The sequence below is a fragment of the Dendropsophus ebraccatus genome, unplaced genomic scaffold, assembly GCF_027789765.1.
Source record: "Dendropsophus ebraccatus isolate aDenEbr1 unplaced genomic scaffold, aDenEbr1.pat pat_scaffold_791_ctg1, whole genome shotgun sequence".
In the NCBI taxonomy this organism is placed as follows: domain Eukaryota; kingdom Metazoa; phylum Chordata; class Amphibia; order Anura; family Hylidae; genus Dendropsophus; species Dendropsophus ebraccatus.
The window spans coordinates 17,581-36,865 of record NW_027210390.1 but is presented as its reverse complement, the minus strand read 5'-3'; the positions used below and the strand labels follow the sequence as shown (position 1 = coordinate 36,865).

Below are 19,285 nucleotides of genomic sequence, written 5' to 3'. Positions count from 1 at the left end.
CACTTCCTGCAGGACATTCAGCAGCTGATAAGTAATGGAGGACTTGGGATTTTATAATGGAAGTAAATTACAAATCTCTAAACCTCTGGCATTTTTCTGGCACCAGCTGGTTTGAATGAAAAAACTGTTTGCTGAACAATCCTTTCAACTCCCTTCTTATTGGTGAAGTTCTGCCAGAAAACTGATGTCTCTAATGTGTGTTTGGTTCTCACCATCTTCTCTATTCTATCACCAACAGCAGCGACGACATCGATGAGCGTCTGGAGGATTTGGAGTAAGTATCTCACAGTAAAATACTATAGTACTATAATCAGTTACAGACATGTCCGCGTCACGTATCAAACAACAAACCTATGAAAAACAGCATTTTAATCTTTCAAATCAACAGGTGCTACAGAGTGCCAGAGATTTGTAATTTACTTATAAATCTCAACTCTTCCAATACTTATCAGCTGCTGCATGCCCTGCAGGAAGTGGTGTATTCTTTCCAGTCTGACACAGTGCTCTCTGATGCCACCTCTGTCCATGTCACGAACTGCCCAGAGCAGCAGCAAATCCCAATAGAAAACCCTCTCCTGCTCTCCAGACTGGAAAGAATACACCACATCATGCAGGACATACAGCAGCTGATAAGTAATGGAAGACTTAAAGAGGACCTGTCACCCCCCGCGCCGGGGTGACAGGCTCCCCACCCCAGATAGATCCCCTTATACTTACCTCATGTCGCCGAGTCCCGCTGCCGGAGCCGGTCCCGGGACGGAGATATCCCGGTGAGAAGCCGGCAAGCGCGCTGTGGAGATGAGTCCAGCGTCCATAGAGAATGAATGGAGCCGGACTCATCTCTGCTGCGCGCGCACGGCTCCATTCATTCTCTATGGACGCCGGACCCATCTCCACAGCGCGCGCGCCGGCTTCTCACCGGGATATCTCCATCCCGGGACCGGCTCCGGCAGCGGGACTCGGCGACATGAGGTAAGTATAAGGGGATCTATCTGGGGGTCGGGAGCCTGTCACCCCGACGCGGGGGGTGACAGGTTTCCTTTAAGATTTTTTTCATAGATTACAAATCTCTGACATTTTCTGGCACCAGTTGATTTAAAAGAACTTTTTCTTTTATTTTTTAATGATACATTACTTGCATTGTTTTCTAGCAAACCTTGCAGCATTTTGTTTGAATAAAGTGTTTTTCTTGGTCTGATTTTTATGGTGTTTTCCCCCATAGCAGAGCATGTGATTCATTGGTTTCCCTTTGAGGCTGGGTTTACACATGGCAGTTTTTTTTGGAAAGCTGCTATGGCAGTTTTTTAAGCCAAAACCAGAAGTGGATTCAAAGTAATGGGTACAATAAAGGAAGCGCTTATATGTCTCCGACCTGCCGGATCCACTCCTGGCTTTGGCTCAAAAATTCCAGTGGCAGATTTCCAAATAAACTACCTTGTGTGAAACCAACCTCAATCACATGAACTGTAAAGTAAAAAAACAAAACATTTTTTTTCTTTACAACGAATATCATTGCATATCAACAATCAAAAATAAATATACAAAAATATAAATACCATCCATCCATTTGAAGACCTCCCTCATCCCCCCCCACACGTTTTCCATATTTGTCCCCTCAAAAAGTCTATAAGTGTGTGTGACTCAATTGTAAAAATAGAAGTATCCTTTGTGCTTTCGAAGGCGCTTTTTATCTGAAAATCCCAGAATGTGTGTCCATCGTGCACTCCATATCTCGCCTGCATTGCTGAAAAGCCAATCAAAGTGCCTCGATGAGTTATGTGACTTAAGTGCCTAACTCCTTTGTTAATCCAAAATTGTCAATCTATTATCTTTGTAAATTCGTGACATTTTGTATTCCCCCAGATTGGCCTAAACTCTAAACTGTTTTTAATCTTACATAGGCGTTTGACCACTTTCCATGGTCTAGTGTACAATTTAACATAAGAAAAGAAACCTAAATTATCCCCCTTCAACTGCTCTCCTTCTAAACTTTCCAAGATATTTCCATTTGGGACAGCTTCTTGGAGGATATATCTGACTGTAGGGGAGAGGACGCCCCGCATCAAGTCCTGTAACTTCATTGCTAGAAAATATAGCCGAAAGTCTGGCATGCTCAGCCCACCTTCCCCCTCTCTCTGTACCAATAGCTGATATTTAATCCCCACTTTTCTCTTCCCCATATCAGACTATTAATAAGAGCAAGTAGCCTTCTAAACCACCGATCCTGGATCCAGATTGGAGCCTCAACCTCAATCACATGAACTGTAAAGTAAAAAACTAAAACCTTAACAAAACACACAACACATATGTAAAGAATAGACGCCATACCTAGAGCACACACCAAGGTCCCAAAGTGACAAAAAACACCAAGTAGACAAAATCATTGATTGTGGTGACTTTCACATCTCATCCCAAATACCCAGTACAGCGCATTTATAGTCAGATCATCTGGTCTAATAAATCTGGGCCAGTGGATTTCCAATGTATATGTTTCTATAAAACCTCCCCCAACATGCAGCACTTGGAGGACAGACTAATATCCCGTGCAATAATTTTTTTTATTATTATGTAATAGGTGGAAAATGGCCGTGATGGACGCCCCGTGGATTTTCAGGTAATTACACTTCATTAAAACAGCAGAAAAAAATCAAATAAATAATTTTTACAATAGTTTTCTCCCCAGCTTGTTTACATCTCTGCCCGTGCCATAGACTCCATTCTATGGTCGGGTGGATTCCGCAGTCCACACGAACAATTGACTTGTCAATTCTTCGAGCGGATGGCGGAATCTGACCGACCATAGAACGGAGTCTATGGCACGGGTGGAGATGTGTTCCAGCGGCTGTGGCGTAATCCGAAGCGGGTTACTAGTAAGTAATTGAAGATGAAAGTTTTCTGCTTAAAATTCATCTATTCACCTCTGGCAGAATAGGAACAGAATTCAAGCAGAATTCAAACCCCATTGAATTCTATAGGATTCCCCTGGAGGAATCGGCCCAAAAAATTGACATGTCAATTCTTTGTCCGATCCGTGGCAGAAAATTCTGATTGAAAATTCTGCTGTGTGAATAACAGAGCGGAAATCCCGTTGAACACAATAGAACATTGCTCTATTCATATTTTATGGAAAGAATTTCAAGCGGAAATTTAGGGTGTGTTCACATTATGGAATCTGTACGGATAACCTGCCATGGAATACACTGCTCGCATCTCCTCCTGTTCCATTGAATCCATACTATGGTCTGGGGATTCCGCCATCCGCATTAAGAATTGACATGTCAATTCTTTGGGCAGATGTCGGAATCCGCCCGATTATAGATGGAGTCTATGGGACAGGTGGAGAGGCACACGGGCGCATCCTGCTTCAAATTCCTGGCCTATTCCTCAATGTGCAGATCCCCTTAAGGGAAAACTGGCAGTGATGACAAGGGGTTAGTAAATATCCTGATGGATTTCATGTTCTTATTGAGAGGTCACAATAAATAACATTTTCTGAAAGTTTCAAATGGGACCAAGTAACAATCATCCTAACCAACCCGATGTTCTCTGTTACAGAGACGACAAGTACCCGCTCTACAGTTGGGTCCCGAGCCTGGAGACCATCGTGTAAGTATGAAGAAGCAGCGGAGGTATAATCATCCATCTACATGATATCACAATATGAGTCCATTTATATCTGTGTTCCCCACCAAATACTCACATATGTATATTCACATATCCCCAAAACTATGGGGCAGATTTAACACACGATTTGGTTTCTGATCTATATACAGGGAGACTGACGAAGAAGAGGACGAGGCAGTGGACATCCCCTGGTGAGGGCTCAAAGAATCATATTTTCTATTTATTTTAACTGCATCTTCCCCTATAGACTCCGATCATCGTGAAGATGTCTGTAAATATCATTATTGTCTTTTATTAAAGGGGTACTCCGGCGCGGGGGTATTTTTCAGATTCAGGCCGGGGAGGGGTGGTTATGGATGGCGGAGGTCACTTACCTCCCCGATTCCAGCGCCAGGTCCCGGATCGCGCCGCCCTGTACACTTATTCCGCAGCCACTCCATGGTGTGAGCTGCCACATGAGACGTGACGTCTCCAATCAGCTTACCCATTCATCGTCTGTAGCGGAGTTCCGCCTCGGCCGCTGAATGGGTAAGCTGCTTGGAGACGTCACGTCTCATGTGGCAGCTCACACCATTGAGCGGCCGCGGAACGTGTGTATAGGACGGCGCGATCCGGGACCTGGCGCTGGAATCGGGGAGGTAAGTGACCTCCGCCATCCATAACCACCCCCTCCCCGGCCGTATCTGAAAAATACCCCCGGGCCGGAGTACCCCTTTAATGACGTTCTGCTAGAAAACTGTTGTCTCTAATGTGTGTCTGGTTTTCACTATCTTCTCTGTTCTATCACTAACAGGAGCGAGGACGACACCGAGGAGGACACAGAGGATTGGGAGTAAGTATCTCATAGTCTCGTCTTAAACGACAAGCCTATGAAAATTACAGTGTTAGGAGTTTTTTTTTAAAGGGGTAATTCAGCAAAAAATTCTTTCAAATCAGCTGGAGCCAGAAAGTGCCAAAGATTTGTAATTCACTTCTGTTAAAAACATTTCCAGTACTTCTCAGCAGCTGTAGGTTCTGCAGGAAATGGTGTATTCTTTCCAGCCTGTTGCTTTCTGACATCTAAGTCTGGGAAAGGAACTGCCCAGAGCGGTAGCAAATCCCCATAGAAAACCTCTCCTGCTTTCCAGAATAGAAAGAATACAACTTCCTGCAGGACATACAGCAGCTGAGAAGTAATGGAGGGCTTGAGATTCTTTAATGGAAGTAAATTACAAATCTCTGGCACTTTCTGGCACCAGCTGGTTTGAAAGAAAAACTTTTTTGCTGAACTACCCCTTTAATTTTACATTAGTTGTATTTTTTCTCGCAAAATTTGTTGCATTTTATTTAAATGTAAAACTAAAAATGTAAAACTTGTGTGACCCTATAATTCCTCCCCTATAGACACCAATCATTGCCAGGATGTCTCTAATGTGTGTCTGGTTTTCACTATCTTCTCTATTCTATCACTAACAGGAGCATCATCGACGACATCGCGGAGGATTCGGACGATTGGGAGTAAGTATCTAAGTCTCGTCTTAAAAATTAGTGTAAGGAGATTTTTTATTTTTATTTTTTTAAAGGGGTAATTCAGCAAAAAAATTCTTTCAAATCAACTGTTGCCAGAAAGTGCAGAGATTTGTAATTTACTTCTATTAAAAAAAATCTCAAATACTTATCATCTGCTGTATGTCCTGCCGGAAGTGGTGTATTCTTTACAGTCTGCCACAGTTGCTCCCTGCTCCCACCTCTGTCTGCGACAGGAACTGCCCAGAGCAGTAGCAAATCCCCAAATAAAACCTTTCCTGCTGTCCAGACTGGAAAGAATACCACATCCTGCAGGACATTCAGCAGCTGAGAAGTAATGGAGGACTTAAGATTTTTTAATGGAAGTAAATTACAAATCTCTGGCACTTTTCTGGCACCAGCTGGTTTGAAAGAAAAAAAAATGTTTACTGAACTATTCTTTTCTTATTGGTGAAATTCTGCCAGAAAACTGATGTCTCTAATGTGTGTTTGGTTCTCACCATCTTCTCTATTCTATCACCAACAGCAGCGACGACATCGATGAGCGTCTGGAGGATTTGGAGTAAGTATCTCACAGTAACATACAGTATATTATAGTAATATAATCAGTCACAGACATGTCCGCAGGGGATCACGTGTTAAAAAACAAACCTATGATAATCAGCATTTTAATCTTTCAAATCAACAGGTGCTACAGAGTGCCAGAGATTTGTAATTTACTTAAAAATCTCAACTCTTCCAGTATTTATCAGCTGCTGTATGTCCTGCAGGAAGTGGTGTATTCTTTCCAGTCTGACACAGTGCCCTCTGCTGCCACCTCTGTCCATGTCAGGAATTGCCCAGAGCAGCAGCAAATCCCCATAGAAAACCCTCTCCTGCTCTCCAGACTGGAAAGAATACACCACATCATGCAGGACATACAGCAGCTGATAAGTAATGGCAGACTTGAGATTTTTTCATAGATTACAAATCTCTGGCATTTTCTGGCACCAGTTGATTTGATTTTTTTTCCCTTTTTTAATGTTACTTGCATTGTTTTCTAGCAAACCTTGTGTAACCGGTTGCTTTTGATAATAGTCGCAGAAGGCTATAACCACACAGATTTATAGAAAAAAGAAGAGATTTATTACAGAAAACAATACTTAGCTGCAGTTACAGATGGTACAGATGCATGGTTGTTCCTTCCACAATGAAACGGGGAGCCCCATTGTATATTATGGACTAATATACACCAATTTCGCGCGATGACAGGGTGCTGGGCACCTTCCATCCATGGTCCCAGCTGAGGCTGACTAGAAGCTACATACCCCCGATCTTTATAGTAATTTGGGTGGGGGGTGATGTGCTTCCAGAAATGTCTATGTAGACCACTGATGACCATGAATGGAAGTTTCCCAGGCCCTGTACATGTTTACCAAGCAAAATGTGGTTGTACAATTACAGCTACATGCATTTTGGCAATAACAACAACTGTGTCCTCCAATGTTGACATCTACCTATTCCCATGCACTTAGCTAAATACAAACCAATCCCACTTACACAGCCAGCTAAGATAGATAGATAGATGGATAGATAGAAGATAGATAGATACAAATAAGACATGAAAACACTACATTCCTTCCTATCACATGAATAAGACACTTTAATATTCTGAAATAAACCCATACGGTTACACCTTGCAGAATTTTGTTTGAATAAAGTGTTTTTCTATGTGTCTGATTTTTGTGGTGTTTTTCCCCATAGCAGAGCATGTGATTCATTGGTTTCTCTTTGAGGCTGGGTTTACACATGGCAGTTTTCTTTGGAAAGCTGCCATTGCAGTTTTTGATCCAACACCAGAACTGGATTTAAAGTAATGGGTACAATAAAGGAAGAGCTTATATGTCTCCGACCTGCCGGATCCACTCCTGGCTTTGGCTCGAAAATTACAGTGGTAGATTTCCAAAAAAACTGTCTTGTGTGAAACCAACCTCAATCACATGAACTGTAGAGTAAAAAAACTAAAAAATTAACAAAACACACAACACATATGTAAAGAAAAGACGCCATACCTAGAGCACACACCAAGGTCCCAAAGTGACAAAAAACACCATCCGGTGATGCTCTTATTACACTGAGCGGAATCTGCCGGATCAGGACCATTCAGTGGATTATTGCTCCGTGTAATAAAGAGCGATCGTGTCTTTTGGTCCTGATCTAAAATCATCAGTCGCCGACTGCACATCTCTACATGTAATAGTGATGTGCGGCTGACGGCTGATGACTATATATAATAAAGTATATACATACGGTATCATCCTGTTAGCAGCAGCCAGTAATGATGCGTTTACACAGGCAGATTTATCTGACAGATTTTGGAAGCCAAAGCCAGAAACAGACCATAAACAGGGAACGGGTCATAAAGGAAAGACAGATTTCTCCTCTTTTCAAATCCATTCCTGGCTTTGGCTTCCAAAATCTGTCAGATAAATCTGCCTGTGTAAACGCACCATAAGATACCGGGACTGGGTAGAAGCATTGGAGAACGTGGGAGGTATGTATATACTTTACATATTATTTGACACTAAAGGCAAGGGCTGCACGGACATCGCTAACAATATATATACATATATATATATATATATTATATATATATATATATATACAGCCCTTGCTGCACGATTATCGAGCTGTGTAATAGGCTCAGTAAATCTAGCAGATTGGTGCTCATTTACATTGTCAATCAGGCCGTATAACATGGTGCTTTGCCTGAACTAAGGGCCCTATTCCAAGGGCCGAGCAGGGCACGATCAACGATGTAAATGAGCGCGTTTACTGGGCCTATTCCACAGCCCGATGATCGTTAAGCGAGGGCTGCAGGGACATGGTTACCGATGTCCTTGCAGCCCTTGCACCATACATTACCTGGTAGGACTTCTCCGCTCCGTCTTTCTCCCCGGGTCCTGCGCGCTCTAGCTTCAGAATGGTCTATCAGCTGACAGGCCACTCGGCGGTCCCGGCCTGTGATTGGCTGAGCGCTCTCACAGCTGACAGGCCATTCTGAAGCTAGAGCGCGCAGGACTCGGGGAGGAAGACGGAGCGGAGAAGTCCTGCCAGGTAATGTATAGTGCTTCTCAAATCATCGGTCGCCCGCGGCGCACCGCTATTCCACCGTAGCGATGCGCGGTGGGAGACCGTTGATTTTAGGTCTGGCCCTAAATAAAAAAATGTCCATTGTTTAATATAAAAAGTAAGAAGACTTTTTTTAAGGTGAACTCACATATTGTACTTTATACATAGTTTGACCAAGATTTTGTGCCTTTTTTGGTCTAATAAATCTGGGCCAGTGGATTTCCAATGTACATGTTTCTATAAAACCTCCCCCAACATGCAGCACTTGGAGGACAGACTAATATCCTCTTTATAATATGCAATTATTTTTTTATTATTATGTAATAGGTGGAAGATGGCCGTGATGGACGCCCCGTGGATTTTCAGGTAATAACACTACATTAAAACAGCAAAAAAAATCAAATAAATCATTTTTACAATAGTTTTCGCCCCTGCTCACACACATCTCTGCCTGTGCCATAGACTCCATTCTATGGTCGGGCGGATTCCGCCGTCCACCCAAAGAATTGACTTGTCAATTCTTCGGGTGGATGGCGGAATCTGACCGACCACAGAACAGAGTCTATGGCACGGGTGGAGATGCGTTCCAACGCGAGTGGCCTAATCCGAGGCGGGTTACTAGCGAGGAATTGAAGAGGAAAATTGTCTGCTTGAAATTCATCTATTCAGCTCTGGCAGAATAGGAGCAGAATTTGAGCAGAATTCAAGTGGAATTCCAGAAGAATTCAAACCCCATTGACTTCTATAGGATTCTCCTGGTGGAATCGGCTTAAAAAATTGCTATGTCAATTCTTTGCCTGAAGGTGGAAAAATTCTGCTTAAAAATTCTGCTGTGTGAACAACAGAGCGGAAATCCCGATGAACACAATAGAACATTGCTCTATTCATATTTTATAGGAAGAATTTCAAGCGGAAATTTAGGGTGTGTTCACATTATGGAATCCGCACAGATAACCTGCCACGGATTCCACTGCTCGCATCTCCTCCTGTTCCATTGACTCCATTCTATGGTCGGGGGGATTCTGACATCCGCCCAAAGAATTGACATGTCAATTCTTTGGGCAGATGGCGGAATTTGCCCGACCATAGAATGGAGTCTATGGGACAGGTGGAGAGGCGGAATCAACTGGAGATTATCCGCACGGATTCTGTAGTGTGAACGCACCTTAAGAGCGGATACCGCTTCAAATTCTTGGCCTATTTCTCAATGTGCACATCCCCTTAAGGGGAAAACTGGCAGTGACGACAAGGAGTTAATACATATCAGTGATGGAATTCATGTTATATCGGTAGGCCGCAATAAATAATCATTTTCTGAAAGTTTCAAATGGGACCAAGTAACAATCATCCTAACCAACCCGATGTTCTCTGTTACAGAGACGACAAGTACCCGCTCTACAGTTGGGTCCCGAGCCTGGAGACCATCGTGTAAGTATGAAGAAGCAGCAGAGATATAATCATCCATCTACATGATATCACAATATGAGTCCATTTATATCTGTGTTCCCCGCCCAAAACTCACATCTGTATATTCACATATCCCCAAAACTATGGGGCAGATTTAACACATGAGCTGGTTTCTGATCTATATACAGTGAGACTGACGAAGACAAGGAAGATGACGCGGCTGCGGACATCCCCTGGTGAGGGCTCAAACCTTATAGTATTGTGAATACATGCTTATTTTTTAACCATCCTGTATAGAGAGAGGAGTGTGGGGAGGACAGGATAGGGGGCGCTCTAGTTAGACATAGAATCATATTTTTTTATTTATTTTAACTGCATCTTCCCCTATAGACTCTGATCATCGTGAAGATGTCTCTAAATATCATTATTGTCGTTCTGCCAGAAAACTGATGTCTCTAATGTGTCTGGTTTTCACTATCTTCTCTATTCTATCACTAACAGGAGCGAGGACGACACAGAGGAGGATTCGGAGGATTGGGAGTAAGTATCTCATAGTCTCTTCTTAAAAAACAAGCCTATGAAAATTACAGTGTTAGGAGTTTTTTTAAAGGGCTAATTCAGCAAAAAAATTCTTTAAAATCAGCTGAAGCCAGAAAGTGCCAAAGATTTGTAATTCACTTCTATTAAAAAAAATTTCCTTCTCAGCAGCTGTAGGTTCTGCAGGAAATGGTGTATTCTTTCCAGTCTGTTGCTCTCTGACATCTAAGTCTGGGACAGGAACTGCCCAGAGCGGTAGCAAATCCCCATAGAAAACCTCTCCTGCTTTCCACAATAGAAAGACTACCACTTCCTGCAGGACATAAGAGAAACAGATCGCTGATCTCAGGGAGACCAGCCAAATGACAACACTGCCGGCTGCTAGTGAAAGCGCTCATTGCAGTGAAGTCCTAGGTGCATTGCCCCCTGGGAAACATGAATATGAAAAAGAAGAGCCTGTGGAGCCTCAATGAAGAGTCTCAAACACAGGACTAGCCAGATATCCCTCCGGGAAGGACCCAGCCAAGGGGCAGCTCCTGTTAGAAAACCGCCATATTAAGTGGGCCTATAAGTCAATGTAATGACAAGGGATAAACCAAGGCTAGGTAACCATCCACAGATAGCTGTTTGGGGTGTTGCCCCTCATCAATGTGGAGCAGGATTGCTGTACGTCCTACAGGACATACAGCAACTGAGAAGTAATGGAGGACTTGAGATTCTTTAATGGAAGTAAATTATAAATCTCTGGCACTTTCTGGCACCAGCTGGTTAGAAAGAAAAAAACTTTTTTGCTGAACTATCCCTTTAATTTTACATTAGTTGTATTTTTTCTAGCAAAATTTGTAGCCTTTTGTTTAAATGTAAAACTAAAAATGTAAAACTTGTGTGACCCTATAATTCCTCCCCTATAGACACCGATCACAGCGCGGATGCAGTTCTGCCAGAAAAATGATGCCTGTAATGTGTGTCTGGTTTTCACTATCTTCTTTATTTTATCACTAACAGCAGCGAGGAAGACACCGGTGATGAAGATGAGGACGATTGGGAGTAAGTATCTCATAGTAAACAAGTGTTTGAATCTTTCTTGGGTAGTTCAGGAAAAAAACAAACTTTCAAATCAACTGGTGCCAAGGAGTGCGAGAGATTTGTAATTTACTTCTAATAAAAAAAAATCTCAACTCTTCTAGTACTTATCAGCTGCTGTATGTCCTGCAGGAAATGGTGTATTCTTTCCAGTCTGGCATAGTGCTCTCTGATGCCACCTCTGTCCATGTCAGGAACTGTCCAGAGCAGTAGCCAATCCCCATAGAAAACCCCCTCCTGCTCTCCAGGCTCGAAAGAAAACACCACTTCATGCAGGACATACAGCAGCTGATCAGTAATGGATTTTTTCATAAAATATAAATGTCTGGCATTTTCTGGCACCAGTTGATTTGAAAGAATTTTTTTTTGCTAAACTACCCCTTTAATTTTACATTACTTGTATTGTTTTCTAGTAAACCTTACAGCATTTCGGTTAAATGATGTGTATTTCTTGTGTCTGATTTTGTGGTGTTTCCCCATAGCAGAGCATGTGATTCATTGGTTTCTTTTTAACGCTGGAATTACACATGGCAGTTTTTTTTGGAAAGCTGCCATTACAGTTTTTAAGCCAAAACCAGAAATGGATTCAAAGTAATGGGTACAATAAAAGAAGCGCTTATATATCTCCTACCTGCCGGATCCACTCCTGGCTTTGGCTCAAAAATTACAGTGGAAGATTTCCAAAAAAAAATGTCTTGTGTGAAACCAACCTCAATCACATGAACTGTAAAGTAAAAAACAAAAACTTTCACAAAACACACAACACATATGTAAAGAAAAGACGCCATACCTAGAGCACACACCAAGGTTCCAAAGTGACGAAAAACACCAAGTAAACAAAAGCATTGATGGCGGTGACTTTCCCATCTCATCCGGCTCCAGCATTTTTCTGCAAATAAGAAAAGGGATGTTTTTGAGCCGGATACCAGAAGTAACAGCCTTGTAGACATACACACGGTGATATTCCCAGGCACTCATTTACAATTTGTCTCAACTAAATCTCCTCTATCATCATGACTGACAGCCAAGCGAAAACAATCAGTCACGTTCATAGGGAAAAGGCTGGGGGGGGGGGGTTAGGAGAGAGAGAAGCAGTGGCACCTTACAGGTTAAGCCACACCTTTAAGACACTTACAGGTACACAGGAGGGATCTGAGGCCTAGTAATATCCCCTTGGGTATTTTAAATAATGTCCATTGGTTTAATATAAAAAAGTAAGAAGACTTTTTTTTTAAGGTGAACTCACATAATGTACATTAAACATAGTTTGACCAAGATTTTGTGCAAAATTTTCACAAAAATATTCCAACCCAAATGCCCAGTGCTAACAGCACATTTATAGTCAGATCATCTGGTCTAATAAATCTGGGCCAGTGGATTTCCAATGTACATGTTTCTATAAAACCTCCCCCAACATGCAGCACTTGGAGGACTGACATCCCCTTTATAATATGCAATTTTTTTTATCATGTAATAGGTGGAAGATGGACGTGATGGAGGCGCCGTGGATATTCAGGTAATTACACTACATGAAAACAGTAATAAAGTCAAATAAATCATTTTTACAGTATTTTTTTTTTTTTTTTTACTTGTTATTTTACTTGCTTCACCCCATAAAAGCATAGAATAAACAGTGATCATATGTGGCCCAAAATGACATGTCAATTCTTCCGGCGGATGGTGGAATCCACCCGACCATAGAATGGAGTCTATGGCACAAACAGTGATGGGGGACGAGCTGCGGAATATGTGGTGGGATATGCGCATGGGTTCCGTAGTGTGAACGCACCTTAAGGCCATGGGCCGCAGATGAACTTTCGGGCAGCAGTGTTCTGATGCGGGCACATCAGCGCGTGCCCACATCAGAACTTCTCACAGCACACAATGAAGCAAGCGGGCGAAGGGGAGGGATCGGTGCGAGGGGGGCGATCGGGCATGCGTGCCGCCGGCCAGCGGGGGGTTAAAGGGGCCGGGTCCGGTACGTGTTAAACTATCCTTAAGGGGACAACTGGCAGTGATCCCAAATAAATATCATTGATGGAATTAATGTTATATAGAGAGGCGGCAATAAATAGCATTTTCTGAAAGTTTCAAATGTGACCAAGTAACAATCATCCTAACCAACCCGATGTTCTCTATTACAGAGACGACAAGTACCCACTGCACGGTTGGATCCCAAGCCTGGAGACCATCGTGTAAGTATGAAGAACCAGCAGAGATATAATCATCCATCTACATGATATCACAATATGATTCCATTTATATCTCTGTTCCCCGCTCAAAACTCACGTATGTATATTCCCATATCCCCAAAAACTATGGGGCAGATTTATATATGTGCACCCTGAGTACATTGAGAAAGAGGCACAAAAAGCTGTGGCCTCCATCTGCTACTAATTTATCATGGTTTATGCCGAAAAACAGGGAAAAACCAGGGCAGAAACCTACACCTGCTGCGGAGCACTTGTAGATTTCTGCAGCTGCCTTGTGGTAGGTACAGGTCCTGCTGGATTTACACTGGTCCTAATAAATGTCTATATATATTTATACACACAAGCTGGTTTATGTTCTATATACAGTGAGACTGACGAAGAGGAGGAGGCGGACGAGGCAGAGGACAATTCCAGGTGAGGACTCAAAGCTTATTGCATTGTGAATACATATTTATTTTTTTTACCATCCTGTATAGAGTGAGGAGCGGCAGGAAGACAGGATGTGTATATATATATATATATATATATATATATATATATATATATATATATATATAAATACACAAGCTGGTGAATGTTCTCTACACAGTGAAATCGATGACGACGAGGAAGATGGCGCGGCTGCGGACATCCCCAGGTGAGGGCTCAAAGCTTATAGTATTGTGCATACACGTTTTTTGTTTTTTTACTATACTGTATAGAGAGAGGAGCGGCAGAAAGACAGGATGTATATATATATATATATATATATATATATATATATATATATACAAGCTGGTTTATGTTCTCTATATAGTGAAATCGACGTCGACGAGGAAGAGGACGAGGCTGCAGACCCCCCCAGGTGAGGGCTCAAAGCTTATAGTATTGTGAATACACGTTTATTTTTTTCCCATCCTGTATAGAGAGAGGAGCAGTGGGAGGGCCGGATAGGGGGCGCTCTAGTTAGACATAGAATCATATTTTTCTATTTATTTTAACAGCATTTATTCACATTACAAACTGCTGACACTGGGACTTAGTTGTTAAGGTCCCCATACACTTTATACTTTCGCTGGCTGTACCTGCAATATACAGTACTATATGGTTATTGTATAGAGCAGTGTACAGCTCACTACATTACTATTGCAATCACTTTCTTTACAATAAACTCTATAATCTGTAATATAACAATACATTTATATATGAGATGGTTTACATTCTATACACAGAGAAGAAGAGGAGGACGACGAGGACCAAGGGACGACCATGGAGATCCCCAGGTAATGAAACAAAACTTATAACATTGTGAATGCAAGGAATTGTTATTTACAATCCTGTATATAGAGAGAGGACGGGGGCGCTCTATTTAGAGGTGGGATCTAATTTCTATTGTGGGTAATAGTGAATAGTATATTACTGCAGGTGTGAGTAGAGCTGGTAAAAGAGCATTGTTTCTATATAATGTGCTCAGAAGTTCTGGTTTCCTTACACTAACCATTGATTTCCCTCCATTTCTTGGTCACTTCTCCTCGGCAGAAGCAGCAGCAGAAGGAGATCCATCTTATCCAGGTAAATATAAGGATGATACACTTACATGATAACACACCTCTATTGCTGCACTGTATATCCCCATGTCATCACTATATATTATATTATCATTCACATATAATAACCACGAAAGGCCTCATGTACATAATACAGACATACAAGTGACATGGTGCCACCTGTATCACACCCACTAGGATAGCACTGAGTCCCCTCTCTCCAGTATAATGTCTATTCCCCATCACTGCTGACGGGTCTGATCTCAGGAAAGTCATGCTGGTTTTTCTCCTTCCCTTATAGACTGCGGGCGCTGTTCTGCTGCTGCTGCGCCACCAAGGAGGAGTAAAGGTGAGTACCCAAAATCCCATCACACCTCAGATCACTTTTATTCTGACTGTATATTCATATGGAGCCTATATATGTAACCTGTCATTATTAACACATTGCTTGTTATATATCCTATCTAGATAACACCGCGCCGCCAGTGTGAGGAGAAGACACCCGACCATCTGAAACTGTCTGGAGGAGGAGGCGTCCGGAACATCAAGTGGTAAATGGGACGCCAATAACATCCGGAGGACACATTTACCACACATGGGGGAGGAGGAGCCCCCCTTTTACCATCAGAGATAGGAGGAATAGACACTCACAACACCTAGAGGGGTCTGGAGGAGGTGCCCTTAAAGGGGTTATCTTGGTAACTAAAAAGGCATTTCCTTCCTCGCCGGCGTCTCACTTTTCGTTTGGTCTCCTCTCACACCATCATCTTCTTATCTGGCAAAACGGAGGCGGCCTGAGACAGTGGGCCAGGTACTTTGTTGTGATTGTCGCATGCGGGTGGAACCAGTGGCGGTCAATGTACAAACAATTTTGCCAATGTCATCACAGCATTGTGCGTACATTGACCACTGCTGGCGGGGAGTTTCACCCACATGTGGTGATCACACCATAGTACCTGATCTACCGTGTCAGACCTTTGCCAGGTCAGAAGATGTTGGAATGAGATGAGTCCGAACTAGAAATGAGATACTGGTAATGGTGGAAATATCTTTTCAGCTCCCCAGATAACCCCTTTTAACATCAAGTGGTAAATGGGGCGCCCATACCATCCGGAGGATATATTTACCACACATGGGGGAGGAGGAGCCCCCTTTTACCATCAGAGACAGGAGGAGTAGACACTCACAACACCTAGAGGGGTCTGGAGGAGGTGCCCTTAAAGGGGTTATCTTGGTAACTAAAAAGGCGTTTCCTTCCTCGCCGGCGTCTCACTTTTCGTTTGGTCTCCTCTCGCACCATCATCTTCTTATCTGGCAAAACGGAGGCGGCCTGAGACAGTGGGGCAGGTACTTTGTTGTGATTGTTGCATGCGGGTGAAACTAGTGGCGGCCAATATACAAACAATGTTGCCAATGTCATCACAACATTGTGCGTACATTGACCACTGCTGGCGGCGAGTTTCACCCACATGTGGTGATCACACCATAGTACCTGATCTACTGTCTCAGACCTTTGCCAGGTCAGAAGATGTTGGGATGAGATGTGATTGAACTGGAAGTGAGATGCTGGTAATGGTGGAAATATCTTTCCAGCTCCCCAGATAACCCCTTTTAACATCTAGAGGCAAATTAGGGGCCCGTAACATCAGGAGGATTTATTTGCCTCATATGGGGGAAGGAGGAGCCCCCTTTTACCATCAAACATAGGAGGACTAGACTCTAAGAACACCTAGAGGAGTCTGGAGGAGGCGCCCTTAGATAAGTTAACTAGGGAGCTAGAAGGCATTATCTTTCCTTTTGTCTCTCATCTGGTTTTGGTATCTTCTCATTCTACACTATTTGACTTGGCATAAAGGCAGCGGGCTGAGACAGTGGGGCAGGTACTGGGCTGTGATTGTCACATGCGGGTGAAACCAGTGGTAGCCAATGTACACACGATATTCCATCATTGTGCATATATTGGCCACTACCGGCGGGACTGGTTTCACCCACATGTGGTGATCACACCATAGTACCTGATCTCCCACCTCAGCCGCCACCTCTATGCCAGGTCAGAAGTTGTCAGGATGAGATGTCACCAAACTGGAAGTGAGATGCCGGTGAGAGAGGAAAGGAAATGCCTGTTCGGCTCCCCAGATAACCACTGTAACACCTAGAGGCAAATGAGGCGCCATTAACCTCATTGGGGTTCATTTGCCTCAAATGGGGAGGAGGAGGCCCCCTATAACATCAGAAAAAGGGGGAGAAGACTCCTTTAACCCCCTCCCACCCATAAATTCACGTCTGCTGGCATCAGAAACCACCACCACCTCCTGATGACCCTCTACACCCCAGGAGCAGCCGGTGAGTATTTCCCATCTGGCACCCGGAGAGCTCAGGAATAATAGCTGCTTGTTGTAGCCCTGGGGCCATTGACACCAGTGATCTTACCACAGCGCTATTATCCCTGAACTCTCTGCTACAGGCCTGGTAAGTATCGCACCTCACAGACACATGACGACTACACACACACAAATATATATATACACATAAACATGCACTACACATAGATAGCGGCTGTGATCCTGGGACTTGCTCTGATCGCCACATTTGGGGTCGGGAAGGAATTTTTCCCCTTGAGGACAATTGACTCTTCCCTCTTAGGGGTTTTTGCCTTCCTCAGGATCATCTCAGCCTCACAGCCCCCACAGTCATACATGTAAAATTACTCTCCCTATAACTTGAAATAAAATATCTTTTTTTGCCCCTTTACATCTTTGTGTCTGTGTCTTTACTTCCAGGTAGTGTCCGGATCATTCCGCACATGGTGATACCAAGTCTCGCTATTTTTAGTTACATTTTTATTTGAAAAATGGGAAAAAGGGGGTGAGTTAAATTTTCATCAAGTGGGCAGTTTTCTTATATTTTTATTTAACATTTTTAAAGGTTTCCTATTATTTGGACAAACTTCTGATATGTCATAGTGACACGCTAGAAGATTGTGTGGGTGGGGAAAAGGTGCTGAGACCCTTACTGATTGCTAGAATGAAGGGGCAGAAGTGCAGTAGGTTAATCCCCCCTCATAAGTAGATGCCCCCGGTAGTTAGGCAATTTCCCCATTAGGTGTGTGTGTGTGTGTGTGTGTGGGGGGGGGGGGGTTACCCCCTATTGCAGTACACAACGCATGTCACTGTACTCTTGCTCTACTTGATGACAGTCTTTGATACTTAAACATGTGGTCTACACTATGGTCATAAGAAGGAAAAAACACAGTGGACCATGGAAGCACCAAGTCACATGATCAGGCACAGGTGACAAGTATCCAATACCCCTACACAAAGAACAATACAGCCAATAATACCGCCATACAGTGGTCAGAATCATTTGTACACAAGTCATCACACTGCCGACTATATAAGAGAGTAAAGCACTGATCAGAGGATCTGGAGGATCGGTCAGCTCTCCTGACATGTCTAGTTTAGGAAAAACTCATATTACCGAAAGCAATTGTGGAGCGTCTCTTGGGAGCACTCTGCATTGTGTCACTCCTTTTATTCCTGCTGGAAATGTATGAATAAATGGTCGACTATTTGCTACCAAAATACATACATTTATTTTAATAAAGTTATCTTAGAAAGTAATGTAACTTTATTAAAGCAATGTATTAGTAATTTAAGGGGGGTATTTTTGAGTCTCCAGAACAATCCTTTATTTGTTTGGCAAAACCACACTAAAAACCTTAAAGAGGTTATCCATGATTAGTAAAACATGACCGTATTCCTATAGAAACAGCACCACTCCTGTCCTCAGTTTGTTTATGGAATTGCAGCTCAGATCCGCTGAAGTGAATGGAACTGAGTTGTAATACCACACACAACCTGAGGACACGTATGTCGCTATTTTTGGAAGAATGTTTTTCTAATCCTAGATAATTTCTTTAAAGCAAATCTGTCATCCATTGAACACCTACAGAACTAATGACAGTGTTATACACTTTGTACTGCAATGTTAAGGGAAACTATTACTACTGGTGATATCTCTTACACAGGGCGCTGAGGATGAAGTTAAGTTTCTTCCCTTCATCCTTAGCACAATTTGTGTGATATTAGGAGTTAAATCCCTATGTTATAAGTTGTTTTGGTGCACTGGGGGCGGGGCTACAGCTCCAACATGTACTGATCTGCCCCCTGGCCGCTCCACCCCCCCTAATGAATATCAGCAGAGCGGGCTGGACAGTGCACCAAAACAATTTATTAGCATACGGATTAATCTCCTAATATAACAGAAACGGTGCCGAGG

The 19,285-nt window shown here is 42.9% G+C and overlaps 2 long non-coding RNA genes across 2 annotated transcripts; both read left to right on the top strand.

Annotated features, from left to right (window-relative positions):
* Positions 1-4,416: 4,416 nt before the first annotated feature.
* LOC138779846 (uncharacterized) lies at positions 4,417-9,656 on the top strand. Its single transcript, XR_011361220.1, has 5 exons — positions 4,417-4,456; positions 5,080-5,121; positions 5,657-5,692; positions 8,569-8,607; positions 9,619-9,656. It is a non-coding gene; the product is annotated as an uncharacterized lncRNA (long non-coding RNA).
* Positions 9,657-14,705: 5,049 nt separating this feature from the next.
* LOC138779847 (uncharacterized) lies at positions 14,706-15,512 on the top strand. The gene is made up of 4 exons (XR_011361221.1): positions 14,706-14,743; positions 15,000-15,032; positions 15,309-15,356; positions 15,476-15,512. It is a non-coding gene; the product is annotated as an uncharacterized lncRNA (long non-coding RNA).
* The last annotated feature ends 3,773 nt before the right edge of the window (positions 15,513-19,285 follow it).